Source organism: Amblyomma maculatum, chromosome 9, assembly GCF_055883805.1.
Source record: "Amblyomma maculatum isolate TAMU_Amacu chromosome 9, ASM5588380v1, whole genome shotgun sequence".
NCBI lineage: Eukaryota > Metazoa > Arthropoda > Arachnida > Ixodida > Ixodidae > Amblyomma > Amblyomma maculatum.
Genome location: NC_139352.1, coordinates 3,924,873 through 3,939,732, shown reverse-complemented (window position 1 = coordinate 3,939,732; position 14,860 = coordinate 3,924,873). Strand labels below are relative to the sequence as shown.

The following is a 14,860-nucleotide window of genomic DNA, read 5'->3' as shown; positions in this document are numbered from 1 at the left end:
GGTATACTACTAGAGATCTTGCTCGCAGTGCTAAATGCTGTAACAGCTGTTAGGAGAATGGTGTACAAATACTAGGCTGTAGTGCCCACAATGATTGCTGAATGATTACAAAATTCTGGTGAAAATAAAATAAGCATCACACATACATCGTTAAGGCAATGTGTGAGCAGATGTTATGTACACTAATAAAACGTGTAAAACTGCAAGGGGACTGCTGAGCAGCTTTAAGACAGTAGAGGCAGCTAAGACATGAGCGTTCAAAAATATTTTACACCATAAACATGGTAGAACGAGGGAAATAAGATGGCTACTCAATACAAAACAGCACTAAACAAGGGTTGAGGAGGAACCTTGGTTTGCTAGCCAAAATGCCTCGGCGGCAGATTTTCGATGGAGGCGAAAAGCAAGACGCCCGTGTGCTGTGCGATGTCAGTGCACGTTAAAGAACCCCAGGTGGTCGAAATTTCCGGAGTCCTCACTACGGCGTCTCTCATAGCCTGAGTTGCTTTGGGACGTTAAACCCCACAAACCAACCAACCAAGCAAACAAAATCGAAATGTGGGCTCGGCTTTCAAACTGAGGCTCCCCTCAACCCGTGTTCAGCGCTCTTTCATACACCATAACCATGTGATAAGCACCTCTTTACTTAATTGTCACCTACTTTTGACCTTGGAATTTATTTTCAAAGTTGTTTTCACCAAATAATCAAAAAAAGCATCTTTTGTGCAAACTGGCTTTTCAATTGAAATGGTTTGTACATAATGCAAACATGGAAAGGTAATAGAATGAGGAATATGTGTAAAATGAACATCTTTTTGAAACACTGCACAGACTCCATGATGACACTTCAAAACTAGCACACATTCTTTGCCTTCGAGGTAATCTGCACACCTCACTGGTGGGCCCCTTGTTTATAAGGCTAGGGAAATTTAGCAGATTCACCAGCTCGCCTCCGGCATCGCGCACCAAGTTTGCGTGATGTGTTTGCCTTTCCCGTCGAAAGGGGGGGGGATACCGTTCAACATGAACAGACACTGACAACGTTTCAACAATGTGCCACTAACAAACACAGCCTGCTGCGCGAAATACAACATACTGCACATCCCTGTCCAGACCTGGCTGAACAAGCTCGTCCTCTCCTCGGTCACTATATCAAATTTCTGAATAAAGTATTTTCTTTCTCTGAACACACCATAGGAAGCATTAACATCACAGTTTGTGTACCTTATAGAGACTAAACAATCAACATCAAAGCATCAACGGAATATCGGGAACGGAGCCCGATGTGGCCGAAGTCAACTGGCTGCGAAGCACAGGAGTGACTGTCACCGTGGCTTGCATGAGGAGTCCGTGGTGGAGGGTCGTGTGTCGGATCTAGCTGCCACCTGCCTTACTGCAAGTGCAAACGTTCCTCTGTCGGCAAACACAGTAATGTAGCCTTCATGATCTTCTTGTATTTTCTTTTAAACAAACAGAACAGCAGACCACATACCTCCCACTCGTCGCTCTTGACATCGATAGTAAACACTGTTTGACAACGCTGACACTCTTCAGTAAGCTGATGACTTAGTCGATTTTCATGCCCAACGCTTTCACCACGCTGATCACTGCAGGTTCGTAGCCTTCATTGTATTCAATCGGATTTTTCCAGCTGCTCACGACATCCGCACAGGACCTCGATTTCAGGCGACGCACGGAAAATAGCAACTAGCCGAGGAATCAGCTGTTTTCTGGCAAGCCGCCATGTGCACTCTTTGACACCGTCAGCGTGCCCTCGCGGAGACAAAAAGTTACTAAAGAGCAAATTTAATTGCGAAGCATAAAACGTATCTCCTTATGCTTCATGTTATTTAGTTGTAAATACAGTTCCTCAGCAGAATAAATATTTATTAATTTTATTTACTGCGTATTAACTGCGCCGTTTCATAAAAACTTAGGAGACGGTCCCTCGTCGGCCTCGGCTAGCGTTGCGACAAATGTGTAGCAGTAGGCACGACCGCGGAACGGAGATCTCAGGGGCGGAGTCATGCTACGAGTCACTGGCAATTGGTCGATTCCGTAATCCGTCACGATCGACGTCTTAAGGTCACGTGAAAGCCGCGTCAATTTGACGTCACGCTCTACAACTTGAGAGCGAAATTGAGAGCGTTATAGAATTCCCCCCCTGGTTTAAAAAATGGTAGGATATGTAAAACAGGCCATGAAATTCAATCAGGAGGAGTAAAATAAAACTCTCCTTGAAGGAGTACAGGCACTCCTATCAGTGGAGTCCTTGAACTCCTCCTGGAAGAGTTGTAGGACGCTACTACAGTGTGTAGTTTTACTCCTTTCGGAGGAGTACCTTTACTCTATTCACAGGAGTAGCGCAGTACTCCATCAGTGGAGTCCGATTACTCTATGGCTAGAGAGAGTTCTTTTACTCTGGAAAAAGGAGTCGTATATGGGACAAGCGAAAACTCCTCCAAATGGAGTTCTAGTACTCCTTCTGTTTTTAGAGTGATGCGCAGCCACTGCGGCTGCATGCGCACCGCGTTTTTTTGCTATCGGGGGCTACCAGCTTGCGTCGGGAACGTAACATCGTTTGCATCGCATAGGCATCGACCAGCAGGTGCATACGCTGATAGCGGAAGCCATCGGGCGGAACGCTGATTGTCGTCAAGGCGCCGTGGTGCGATATGGAAAGAAGTCGCTAGGCAAGGGGTTCTACGTTGTGAACATCACAGTAGCGAGTAAATTTTGGTTTTGACTGTGTGTGCTTGGCTACGAGTTCGAAACATCATTGTAAACTTGTATTGTGCCTATTTTATTACAGATCTGCGACGCGAACATACGCACTTTTCACCCTCGTTGCCCCGTGGGACCAAGGACTCCAAACAACGCGTTCGTCTAGCGGTACTCCTGCACGCCGAAAGGTGAACGAAGGCCTGCTAAACGCCTGCGACTTTTTCTTGGGTAAGCTGTAAAAAACCCGCGTCGGTTATCGAACGATATTGATTATATGCATTAATATGTGCAATCGACCCCTTGCTGTAAGTTGGCTTCTCTGCAAGTCTTGTTTTCTAACCGAAAGGACTCGTTCCCCCTCGCAATGTTAAAAAACGAACAGAGGAAAGATCTCTTTTCTTTCCAGCTGTTGTCTTCGAGATTACCCAGCGACACCTGACGAAAGTTCAATACCTGTATATACCTCAAAATACAGGACGAAGGGACTAGGGATTGTAGTGCCTTGCCCCCATTCGTTACGCTCCCTCCCTACGACACGTTCGCTACTCGAAAGTGTGAGTACGCTGCAAAAAGCGCCTGCTTCTTTTCGTTTCAGCAAGAACTAGAAGAGTGTTGTGTGATAACGAGACCTTTTGGTTGGATTACGAGCCTTACAGAGAAGCTGACTTGTATTTCGGCGAGTGATCGATTGTCTGAATTCGCTGAAGCTGCATGCATAAGACGGACTAGTTATGCATACGAATGCTTGTTAATGTACAAATTTAGTGTTATGACACCAGCAACCAAATATTCAATGTTTGAAATCTCTTTACTGCCTAAGAAACCGTAGCGCTTGTGTTGTGCAGGTAATCTTAACACATTTTTGTTTATATCACTGTCAAGCTACAAGGCTATCCTTACAATGATGCTTGCTTGGACAGCCCTGTGATATGTTGCCAACATTCCTGTGAATGTTTACCACCTCACTATGGGCTAGTTGGTATGGATCTTTGATTGTATACTAGAACATGCAAAAGGCGGACTTAAGTGGATGTCATTGTTTGGTTATGCAGGAGACAGTGACTAACCACTGGAGTCATGGCTGCTTACACCAATGCCAAGTCATCCCAGACCCAACTTGCTGTCCCTTCTCTGCTATCACCTTGCAGCCTGGCACAGTTGGCTGCGGTCACTAGCTGTGTGGTAAACATGCTTAAACCGAAAAGCGTAGCGTTACAGCAAGGTAATAAATAACCATGACACTTATTGGAATCAGAAAATGGCACCAAGATGTTTTACTGCCACATATATCCCAGTAGAAGCACTTATTTCTTGGCCGCTGTATTTCACTCGAGTGTTTTTATTGAGAAAGAGACATCATATATACCAACACACTTAGGTACCTTGATGTACAATGACCATACAACATTGACATGTATATTGCAGAATAATTATTGGGCTCAAAGAAGCCGCTCCCTTTCAACATATTGAAGCTACCTATACAAATAGGTACTGTATGCATGGTGCAGTGTGCAAAACGCTTACATATCAGAGGTAAAAATGCCAGCTGGATGGTATACTACTAGAGATCTTGCTCGCAGTGCTAAATGCTGTAACAGCTGTTAGGAGAATGGTGTACAAATACTAGGCTGCAGTGCCCACAATGATTGCTGAATGATTACAAAATTGTAGTGAAAATAAAATAAGCATCACACATACATTGTTAAGGCAATGTGTGAGCAGATGTTATGTAAGTACACTAATAAAACGTGTAAAACTGCAAGGGGACTGCTGAGCAGCTTGAAGACAGTAGAGGCAGCTAAAACATGAGCATTCAAAAATATTTTACACCATAAACATGGTAGAACGAGAGAAATAAGATGGCTACTCAATACAAAACAGCACTAAACAAGGGTTGAGGAGGAACCTTGGTTTGCTAGCCAAAATCTAAATGTGGGCTCGGCTTGCAAACTGAGGCTCCCCTCAACCCTTGTTCAGCGCTCTTTCATGCACCATAAACATGTGATAAGCACCCCTTTACATAATTGTCACCTACTTTTGACCTTGGAATTTATTTTCCAAGTCATTTTCAACAAATAATCAGAAAAAGCATCTTTTGTGCAAACTGGCCTTTCAATTAAAATGGTTTGTACATAATGCACACAACATGGAAAGGTAATAGAATGAGGAATGTGTGTAAAATGAACATCTTTTTGAAACACTACACAGACTCCATGATGGCACTTCAAAACTAGCACACATTCTTCGCCTTCAAGGTAATCTGCACACCTCACTGGTGGGCCCCTTGTTTATAGTAAGACTAGGGAAATTAAGCAGATTCACCAGCTCGCCTCCGGCATCGCGCACCAAGCTTGCGTCATGTGTTTGCCTTTCCCGTCAAAAAAAAAAAAAAAAGGACGGGGGGGGGGGGGGGGGGGCATACCGTTCAACATGAATACTACACATCCCTGTCCAGAACTGGCTGAACAAGCTCGTCCTCTCCTCGGTCACTATAGCAAATTTCTGAATAAAGTATTTTCTTTCTCTGAACACACCAAAGGAAGCATTAACATCACAGTTTGTGTACCGAGACTAAACAATCATCAAAACATCAACGGAATATCGGGAACGGAGCCCGATGCGGCCGAAGTCAACTGGCTGCGAAGCACAGGAGTGACTGTCACCGTGGCTTGCATGAGGAGTCCGTGGTGGAGGGTCGTGTGTCGGATCTCGTTTCCCGCACTGCAATTGCTAACTCTTGCATAGTAGCTGCCACCTGCCTTACTGCAAGTGCAAACGTTCCTCTGTCGGCAAACACAGTAATGTAGCCTTCATGATCTTCTTGTATTTTCTTTTAAACAAACAGAACAGCAGACCACATACCTCCCACTCGTCGCTCTTGCCATCGATAGTAAACACTTTGACAACGCTGACACTCTTCAGTAAGCTGATGGCTTAGTCGATTTTCATGCCCAACGCTTTCACCACGCTGATCACTGCAGGTTCGTAGCCTTCATTGTTTTCAATCGGATTTTTCCAGCTGCTCACGACATCCGCACAGGACCTCGATTTCAGGCGACGCACGAAAAATAGCAACTAGCCGAGGAATCAGCTGTTTTCTAGCAAGCCGCCATGTGCACTCTTTGACACCGTCAGCGTGCCCTCGCGGAGACAAAAAGTTACTGAAGAGCAAATTTAATTGCGAAGCCTAAAACGTATCTCCTTATGCTTCATGTTAGTTAGTTGTAAATACAGTTCCTCAGCAGAATAAATATTTATTAATTTTATTTACTGCGTATTAACTGCGCCGTTTCATAAAAACTTAGGAGACGGTCCCTCGTCGGCCTCGGCTAGCGTTGCGACAAATATGTAGCAGTAGCCACGACCGCGGAACGGGGACCTCATGGGCGGAGTCATGCTACGAGTCGCTGGCAATTGGTCGATTCCGTAAACCGTCACGATTGACGTCTTAAGGTCACGTGAAAGCCGCGTCAATTTGACGTCACGCTCTACAACTTGAGAGCGAAATTGAGAGCGTTACAGAATTCCCCCCCTGGATAGAGTTCTGGGCTGCTCCGCTGACTCGATAGACTATCGACTCAATGGTCATTGAAAACGCCCGTGTGGCAACTTTCGAAGGCCTTCGAGTCGATAGGCAGTCTCTTCGAGGGCCTTCGAAATGCCCGTGTGACAGCGAGTCTTGGTTGCATCGAGCAGATGCTTCAGCAAGTTCCATGTTTTCCCGTTGTGCATCTGGCCGTCGGCAGCGTTGCATATCTCGTTCCACTGTTGCGCACATAGCGTTCGACAGTGGTCCTCGATTGCTCTGTTGAGTTCTGCGACTTTCTTTCGTAGCCTACGATTAAGGCGTTGTTGTTTCCATCTGTTGAGAATGGACTGCTTGGCCTCGATAAGGTGGGCCAGTCGGCTATCCATTCTGTTCGTTTCGAAGTCTGTTACTATGTCTTTGGTTGAGTTTCGAACATCTTGGAGGATCTTGTTGGTCCACGCGTCGATGTCGTCGATTTCGGTCTCTTCCGCTTCCTGATTTCTGTTATCTCTGAAAGCAGACCAATCGATCCACGTATGTTTCCTGACTTTGGTACTGCTCTGCTCCGGCATGACGATTTCCAATAGGCTGTGGCTAAAGGTACGTCCGACGGACCCGATCAGTGGTCTTAAAGGTACGTCCGACGGACCCGGTGCGTTTTTCTTCGGGATCCGTCGGACGGATCCGGGAAATATTTTTCAGAGGTACGGCGGACGGACCCGATCGGTAGGGTTCTTCCGACGGACCCAACGCATTTTTCTCCGATATGGGCCTTGGGATCCGTCGGGAAAGCCGGACGGATCCGAGATCCCCAGATGTGGTTGTAGCAACAACATGGTAGCCATATGTAGCCAAATCGAAGTTGGTATGAGGTGTACGCATGGTGTACATACGTACGAGGTGCAAGAAGTATGTATACATACTGCATGCGTGAAATGTGAAATTACAAAGAATAGTACAGTGGCAAGAATAGTGCCTAGAATGGGTGATATACTACGTGATGGCATGATGATAGGTTTAAGTGAGTTGGACCGCGGCAGGGTGGCAAGCACGACCAGAGCGCAAGCGCATGTAATCGCGGTGTTGACGGCCAGCCCGCGGCCCGCACGCCCGCTCATTTGGTCCTCGTTATCATGTGTATTAACGTCTACGACGGTCGTTATGTAATTATGTAGTTTTGATTCTTCAAAGTTTCCTCACTTCCATATGTGATGAGATGCGTCACGTAACGCATCGCTTTCTGCTCGCATTGAGGTTTGGTGCTGCAAGTTCTACGTAGTACAAGCGGCGCTGAAAAAGCTGGGCACCGCCGGCGTGTCTCTAGCCCAAGCATCGCGTCATTCGTGTTTGTTGTACAACTGGAGGTGTGGTTTGTGCTTACCGTGAGATGCTGTGATTACGGATTACGTCCTACTAGAGTGCTGTGTGAGACTACGAAGAGTGCTGTGATGAGTGCGCCGATGCCCGGACGGACATCAGTGTGTCCGTTTATGATCGGCGATGTTGCACATGCATGTCAGTGTTTATTAGGTGCAGTAGTAATTTATTTACACGCGCTCTGCAACACTCAGACGAAAATAAGTCATCGACAATTTGTTAGCCTGTACTACAGAGCTCAAAACTCGGAAAATGGGAATGCACATGATGCAGTTTTCGCATGTTGGAGTGGACCGAAAAATAAGTGCCCAGCCCACACCGCCGGAATGCGCATTCCTACAGGTGAAATGGTTCAGGTTTCTGTAAAATAGCTGCCTGGCACAGCACCTTTCGAAATTTTCAGGCTTTGTACTATTGTTGAAGGCCACTTTATCATTAATAAAGGAACGAATATGCTTTATGTGTTAATGACTAGTGTTTTTTCAACATATTATGTTCATTTTTTTTCGCTTTTCCTTAATTTCCTTTGTTTTTCATGCTAGAAAAACACAAATAGTACACTTTTAAACTTGTCAGTCCAAAGCTGAACATGAATATCTGCCATGCATGTGACAGCTTTAATGCTAGAAAGGTTGACATGTATAGCATGTACGTACACGCTGCGACATCTTAGTGGCACGTTCGGCTACTTGCCCCAAGGTCGTGATGTTTAATACCAGTGATGGCAGTCGCACTTTGGTGCAGGTGAAATGCAAATGCTTCTGTTTTCTGCAAGATGTCAATGCAAAGTACAAAGCCTGGGCAGTCAAATTAGTCTGGAGCTCTCCACTACGGTATTCTTCATAGCTACATATGTCACTTCAGGATGTGAAACCCTACATGCCACAGGTAGGCTGCATTGTTTTTTAGATTTTGTAACCTCTCATCTATGTTTTGCAACATTTGGCTAATTTTAGTTCCCAAACAGTTGCTAAAGATGAAACTGAAGCAGTTCTTGGCATGGTTTGCTGCTTAGATTAATTTTCTAATTGCAGTTCTTTGAAACTTGCATCAATGCTGGACAGTTCAAATAGCAAGCAGTTGAATTACAGAAATGATGTGGATCATGCATTTCAGTTCTGACAAGTGGAAAGTAATGGTCCCCTCCTTGCATGCATAGGTGCCTTTAGACAAATACATACTCGGGTGTGTGATTGTGACGCATATCAAGGGTCAACAGAAAGCCATGTGGAGCCAGTGTGATATTCTTCATGAAGGCTAAAGTAAAATTGTACAACAGCTGCTGTACCATGCAGAAAAAAATTGATCATTTAGTGTATGATTAACTGACCATGAATAGCATCTTACTCAGAGTATGATGTGATATATATCTGGTTTAGCATCCCAAAATAACTACGGCTATGAGGAACACAATAGTTGAGGGCTCCGGTATAATTTCGACCACCTGGGGTTCTTTTACATGCACTGACACCGCACGGTGCATGACAGCCTATTGTTTCGCCTCTATTGAAATGCCTCTGCTGTGGCTGGAACCAAATCTGCATCTTTGGGTTCAGCAGCCAAGCACTCTAACTACTGAGCCAGCACAACGGGGGCCAAGTATCAAAATGCATGCCATTACATTTCCTTCTAGCCTGTGGTTTTCTTCACAGAACTAATGTATACAAGAAAAAGTAAATAGCAATAAAACATTAGTTTTATTGCACATTATATTCACATTTCAGCAAACATTCTCTAGGAAAAAATTTCTCATAATGTTTGCATGGAAACCATGAACATCTTACAAAAACAAAACAATGCACTTACTCCACTCCAATTATTAATGGGCAAGGTTGCATCTATGCTACTACACTGCACTTATCACAAAACCACAAGCCCCATCTGCTTTGGCCAATCACTTGATGAAACTAACGGAGACAGATGTCGCACACCACAGACTGGTCGTCTCGCAACATATCTCTGCATATGTTACATTTCAATTTCATGCCTTTCCACTTAGCTTCAACTGTTGCCAGCATTACTAGTTACCCATCTTTTCTGAAATTCCTTTTTTACGCTGTTGGGATCAGCATCCTTGTTAACGATGGTCTCTGGAATTTTCGATGCTATCATTTTCACATCTTCCTCATCTGGAAGAACGAAGGAAATGACAAGCGTTGAGCAGAAAAAAAATTAGGGAGACTCCTAATCTCCACCTTTAAAGGTATGGTGTGCCAGCATTAATGGTTCTTGTCTGCAGATCCCACTGTGGATTCCCGTTAATTTACATGCCCTTTGCTACAAACATAATTACTAATTCCTTAATTCATGTCTCTGTTATCTCAGATATACTCATTAGCATACGGTCGTAGGCTGCCCTGTTAGGTGATAGACAACCTGGCATAGACCTCTGTAAGCCTCAACCTTTCTTAATTGGAGCTGAAACGTCGCAGAACATATTTCAAATATAACTTTGTAAGCTTGACTTTACAGCTCCTGCCATGTCGTGTGGCCTCGTGACATTTGGCTCGTGGCACTTTTGGCTTGTGCACAGGGGTCATCTGTTAAATACTGGTTAACATGCATGACAAATACATTTTCACACAAACTGGTGGCAAATGGTCAAGTGGTGCACTGCAGATTCTGAAATGTATACCTAATATGCATGCAAGGATCGCACCATCACATAACATGATCAAGAGTTCTATCAGTACCTGTAGTTACATAGCATTTCAATGCCCATTAAAGGACCACCTCAGACAATGGTTGTTGTTACCACAAGACCTATTCTAGCAGCGTACTGACACCATTCCACTGAGCGATGGACATGTATATGCACACCCTAGATAGCTCATGATTGTGGATCTCATTTATTTCTACGACTTCCAAGGAGTTCCTGTCGTCAGAAACTCTACACTTTATGAAATCGGGACAGTTGTCTTGAAAGGTGATGAAAAGAAATAACTAGGTTACCTTGACGCAATGCTAAATTACAGAGGGTGACTATGCTGCATGAAGATACCAAGAAGCTTGTACAAAGAAAAGTGAGAGTGAAATGGCAGGATTTTTGAAACAATGAAATAAACTACAAACTATACTTGTCAAACCTGTCATTAAGGAATGGAAATCATGCAGTAATCAAAAACACAACATAGAGGCCATTTTAGGTCATCTTCACAAAACGCATATCCACACTCACACACACAGCTTCATACTTATGAAAGAGGACAAACCAATATGCAAGGAGTGTGAAGATGAACTAACAATAAACCATATCTTACACGTGCGCCAGAGTCGAGAAAATAAGAGGAAACATTTTGTACAATTTTGCAACAGATCCTTTTCCATACCAGCATGATTCTAGGAGAGACGTGAAAATTTCCTGCATTTTTGGTTTCCTAAAATGTTCCTAAACAAGCTACATCCTAAAGAACATTTTAGTCATTACACACAAAATAAATACATTACACCTTGTTCTTGGTGCATGGCAGCATTAGTTGCTTATGCACCATAAAAATCAATACAATGCTGTAAGGTATACCTTGATTAGCTATGTTATATGAGACAAGCTTTCGGTCTGGTGTGGTCCTTATTCACGTGACAGCGCTGTCATGAGGGTCTATGTCCCAGCGATCGGAAAGTGACCTATTCCAATAATTCTACAAACTGAAGACGATTCTACAGATTTCTAAAGACTGGAGTGCTCAACTGTTTTATCAACGTCCGCCTGCTTTGACAGCCTGGAGTGAAACTGTTGAAGAGAATACATTTTTTAACATTTAACGCGTTTCTGAAGGCGTTGCTTTCAATTACGGGGCCCACAAAAAGCAGCTGAATGTCAAACGCCGCCTAGGTAGGCTTTCTAGCAAGACAGCGGTGTAGCGTGGAAAATCGCTCCGCCGGTCCATCGCTGGCGCAGCTGACTTGACAGGCGAACTGTTCAAACTTACAGCTACTGACCACACCTGAAACACTGAATTGCGCATGATCAAGGCAGAATTTCTCTAGCACTGGTAGCTATCGATTTCACGCCCAATATTGTGAAAATCTGTCCTCTCTTCGATCATTGATACGTCCACGGTTGAACATTTATGCGCCTCGGGGTAGGCCAGCCGTTGGAATATGGATGCGTGGTTGTAGCAACGATCACTTGCGTGGCGCACTCTGCAAAATTCCAAGAGTCAGCTTCTGCAACGAAATGTGCAGCGCACATTTTCTAACGCGTACCCAAGTCCGCCGATGCATGCATATCGATCCCGATCGTTTCAAAGCTGCGCGGCCGTTCAGTCGGGTCATGCTAACCTCGAGCATGCGGGGGTTTAAACTACATGTACGCAAAATTCAACGACAAGAAAAAGATGCAGGCTAAGCACAAAGAACATTGCTGTTCACATGGAAATCGGGTCATTCGCGCTTCCGTCTTTCCGGTTGTGCACTCTTGCGGTGCGGTGCAGTAGGTCTTCGCCTCGACGAGTCGATGTGCAGCTCGCCGCAGTAGCAGCGCAGGCCTCTAGTAGATTCGGCATGTCTTCTGCCACGACTCTGAGGTAGAATTTAAACGAAGAATTTAGCTAGAAACATCCTGTTTCCTCGGTCTGCATGTGAGGAACAAGCATAATGCCATTTCACATACATACTTTGGACTGCTGAATGTTCTGCACGGCGAGGTGCGTGTGTGTTGTGCCAGCGCTAGATCTTCGGAGGTCGATGCACGACCTAAGACAGCGTAAATGCTAGGAATAGCTCGCTCGCATTACGGGCAGATCGAGGTGATAGTTTAGTGCGAAGCGAAAGCTGCTCGTGAATGTGCGTATCTCGATGCCAGCTGGTGGAGCTGGTGCAGTACATACGTAGCATCGCCTGCAGCTATGTGCGTGACAGCGATGCTTGCCGTACACAACCCTAAGTGAAGACCGTATTCTATGTTAGAACGGATGCACTCTTCGTAGCACCTCATCGAGAGTCCGGCTAGCTGATATCATAGAGGATAAGATCATTCACGCGTAGCAAGCGGAATGTGGCCGCGTTCGACGTGCATATAGCCATGAGCCTGTATATCGACGTCCGCCGTATCTTTACAAGAATCGAATGGATACGTCGGACGTACCTTTAGACACTTCGTTTCCAATATCATGTGGTCGCTACCGAGGTCCACCCCCGTGTTCCTCCACGTGATCGTGATCGGTTCGTTGTTCTTGACGAACGTGAGGTCGGGGCTGGTATCTCGGGACACGGAGTTGCCAATTCTCGTTGGGTAAGCCGGGTCGGTTATGAGGGTATAGTCGAGTTCCGCCGCGTCTTGGGATAGGTTTCTGCCTTTCGCATTGCTTTTGACGTAGCCCCACGCCGGATCCATCGCATTAAAGTCGCCGCATGCGATCAGCGTGCTCTGGCCGGCCGTCGTGCTTGCCTTGTTAAGAATGGCTTTGAACCTCCGGAGTCTCCGCGATGGGTTACTGTAGATGTTCAAAATGAAGATGCTGTTTTTTCTTTGCTTGGTCGGTATGAGTTCGGTGAGCGTGTGTTCAATCCTGACATTGCTTAGCCGGTGTTCGACGAAGGTGAGTCCCTTCCTGACCAGGGTGCACAGGCCTCTGCCGTCGGGCGGGCCCGCGCGCACCCTGTAGCCGGGGAGGGACGGCTTGTCCGTTAGTGTTTCTTGGAGGAGGAGCACGTCGGGCTTGCGAGCCGCGTGCTCGATGTACTGCTGGACGACTGCCTTCTTCTTGACGAAGCCGCGGCAAACTTCCACTGCCACACTGTTATGCCTGTGGAGTTGGAGGCCATGATTGTCCGATTCGGAATTCTCCGTGTTGCTGCGCTTGGTTGACTTGATGCTGTACTGGCGCGAACGTTGGGTTGCTTAGTATTAGTTGCACTCTTCTTTCCAGATTGTTGAGTCTATTGACGTTCTCCGTTTGGAAGGCTTCGATGGCTTGCTTCATCGATTTGATCATATCCTCGAGGCTGTTAAGTTTAGCCTCGACGTTGTTGTTGCTGCTGTCGGTGCTGCAGTTGCTCATGTTGTTCTTGGTCTTGCGCGATTCGACGGCCCTCTTCTTCGTTGCCGGCTCCTTGTCTGTGTCGGCCGTAGTTGCTTCGGCCTTGTTGTTGCCGCTCAGGCTGGATCTTTGCTGTTCGACGTTGCGGAGGGCCTTGCGGATTTCCGCGATTTCCTTGGTGAGGTTGTTGATGGTGGCTCGCAGGGTCGCGTTCTCCTTTTTTAGGGCCTCGTTGATCTCTCGTTCCTTGGTTGAAGCGTTGTCTTCTGTCTTGGCGTTGTAGCTCGGATTTGTCTTCATGATACCTTGTGCGGCGTTGCCCCAACCGACTCTCTCACGCGACAGTGATCCTTGGGTTTTCGTTTTTCGCGCGTCTCTGCTCTGGCTCCTGCAGCTGCTATTTCTCGACTGCGCGCGGTCTCTCGATGGCGTTCTTGACTTATGGGCAGCTGGCTTGTCAAGTGGTGGCAAAGCATGCTGTTGCTGCTGCGTCAGTAGAACGACGACCGTGTTCCATATCGAAACGTTCGCCAGAGTGAGGCATTCGATGATTTATCAGAAAATTGTTCACACCCTGCATGCCACTGGCGTCGCGATAGATCGCGTTCATATCTCCGAGCCTTCGCAGTAAGCTAATTCAGTCATGTACGTGCCTGCCCCGAAGTAGGGTCTCGCTTAGCAGCCAGCTGATTCCCCTATGGCATAAAGCTGAAACCATAAACTACCATGTGCAAAAGCCATGTCTTTACTTTCAAGCCGAACCTAAGCGTAGCCATGCAGATTGCTCTCGTGTAGCTCCAGGTTAAATCACAAGCTAAACCCAGCTAATTTTTTTGCTGCCTGCCCTTCGCTGCAAAGCCACAAAAAGCTGTCCGCGAATATAGGGGAATGCCACTCTGCACTCCCGAGTAGTTTTGAACTCCATCCATGCCATCTGCTCTATTGGCGGATTGTAACTCTTGCTGCTTGTAGGATAGTCGCGACTGCCCGTAGTAATCCCTCAGTAAAAGACCACACTACACAGGTTACTGGCGGTTTTATAGTGCAGTTCTACTTATTTGTCACTTTTTGCCTATCTTTTACGCTGGCTTGTCGCGATTCGTTCCCCCGATTACAAGGCGCCTCGACGGAGTACATTGTTATGTGCTTATATATTGTCATAAATCATGTCCGATTCTATGGCTGCCCCCCATGTGTTAGCTCCAATATATTTCATAGATTCATGGCAGTAATGTTGTACTGTATTCTG

The 14,860-nt window shown here is 45.9% G+C and overlaps 1 long non-coding RNA gene across 1 annotated transcript; it reads left to right on the top strand.

Annotated features, from left to right (window-relative positions):
* Nucleotides 1-2,507: 2,507 nt before the first annotated feature.
* LOC146178116 (uncharacterized) lies at nucleotides 2,508-3,983 on the top strand. Its single transcript, XR_014700557.1, has 3 exons — nucleotides 2,508-2,729; nucleotides 2,813-2,952; nucleotides 3,777-3,983. It is a non-coding gene; the product is annotated as an uncharacterized LOC146178116 (long non-coding RNA).
* Nucleotides 3,984-14,860: the final 10,877 nt, after the last annotated feature.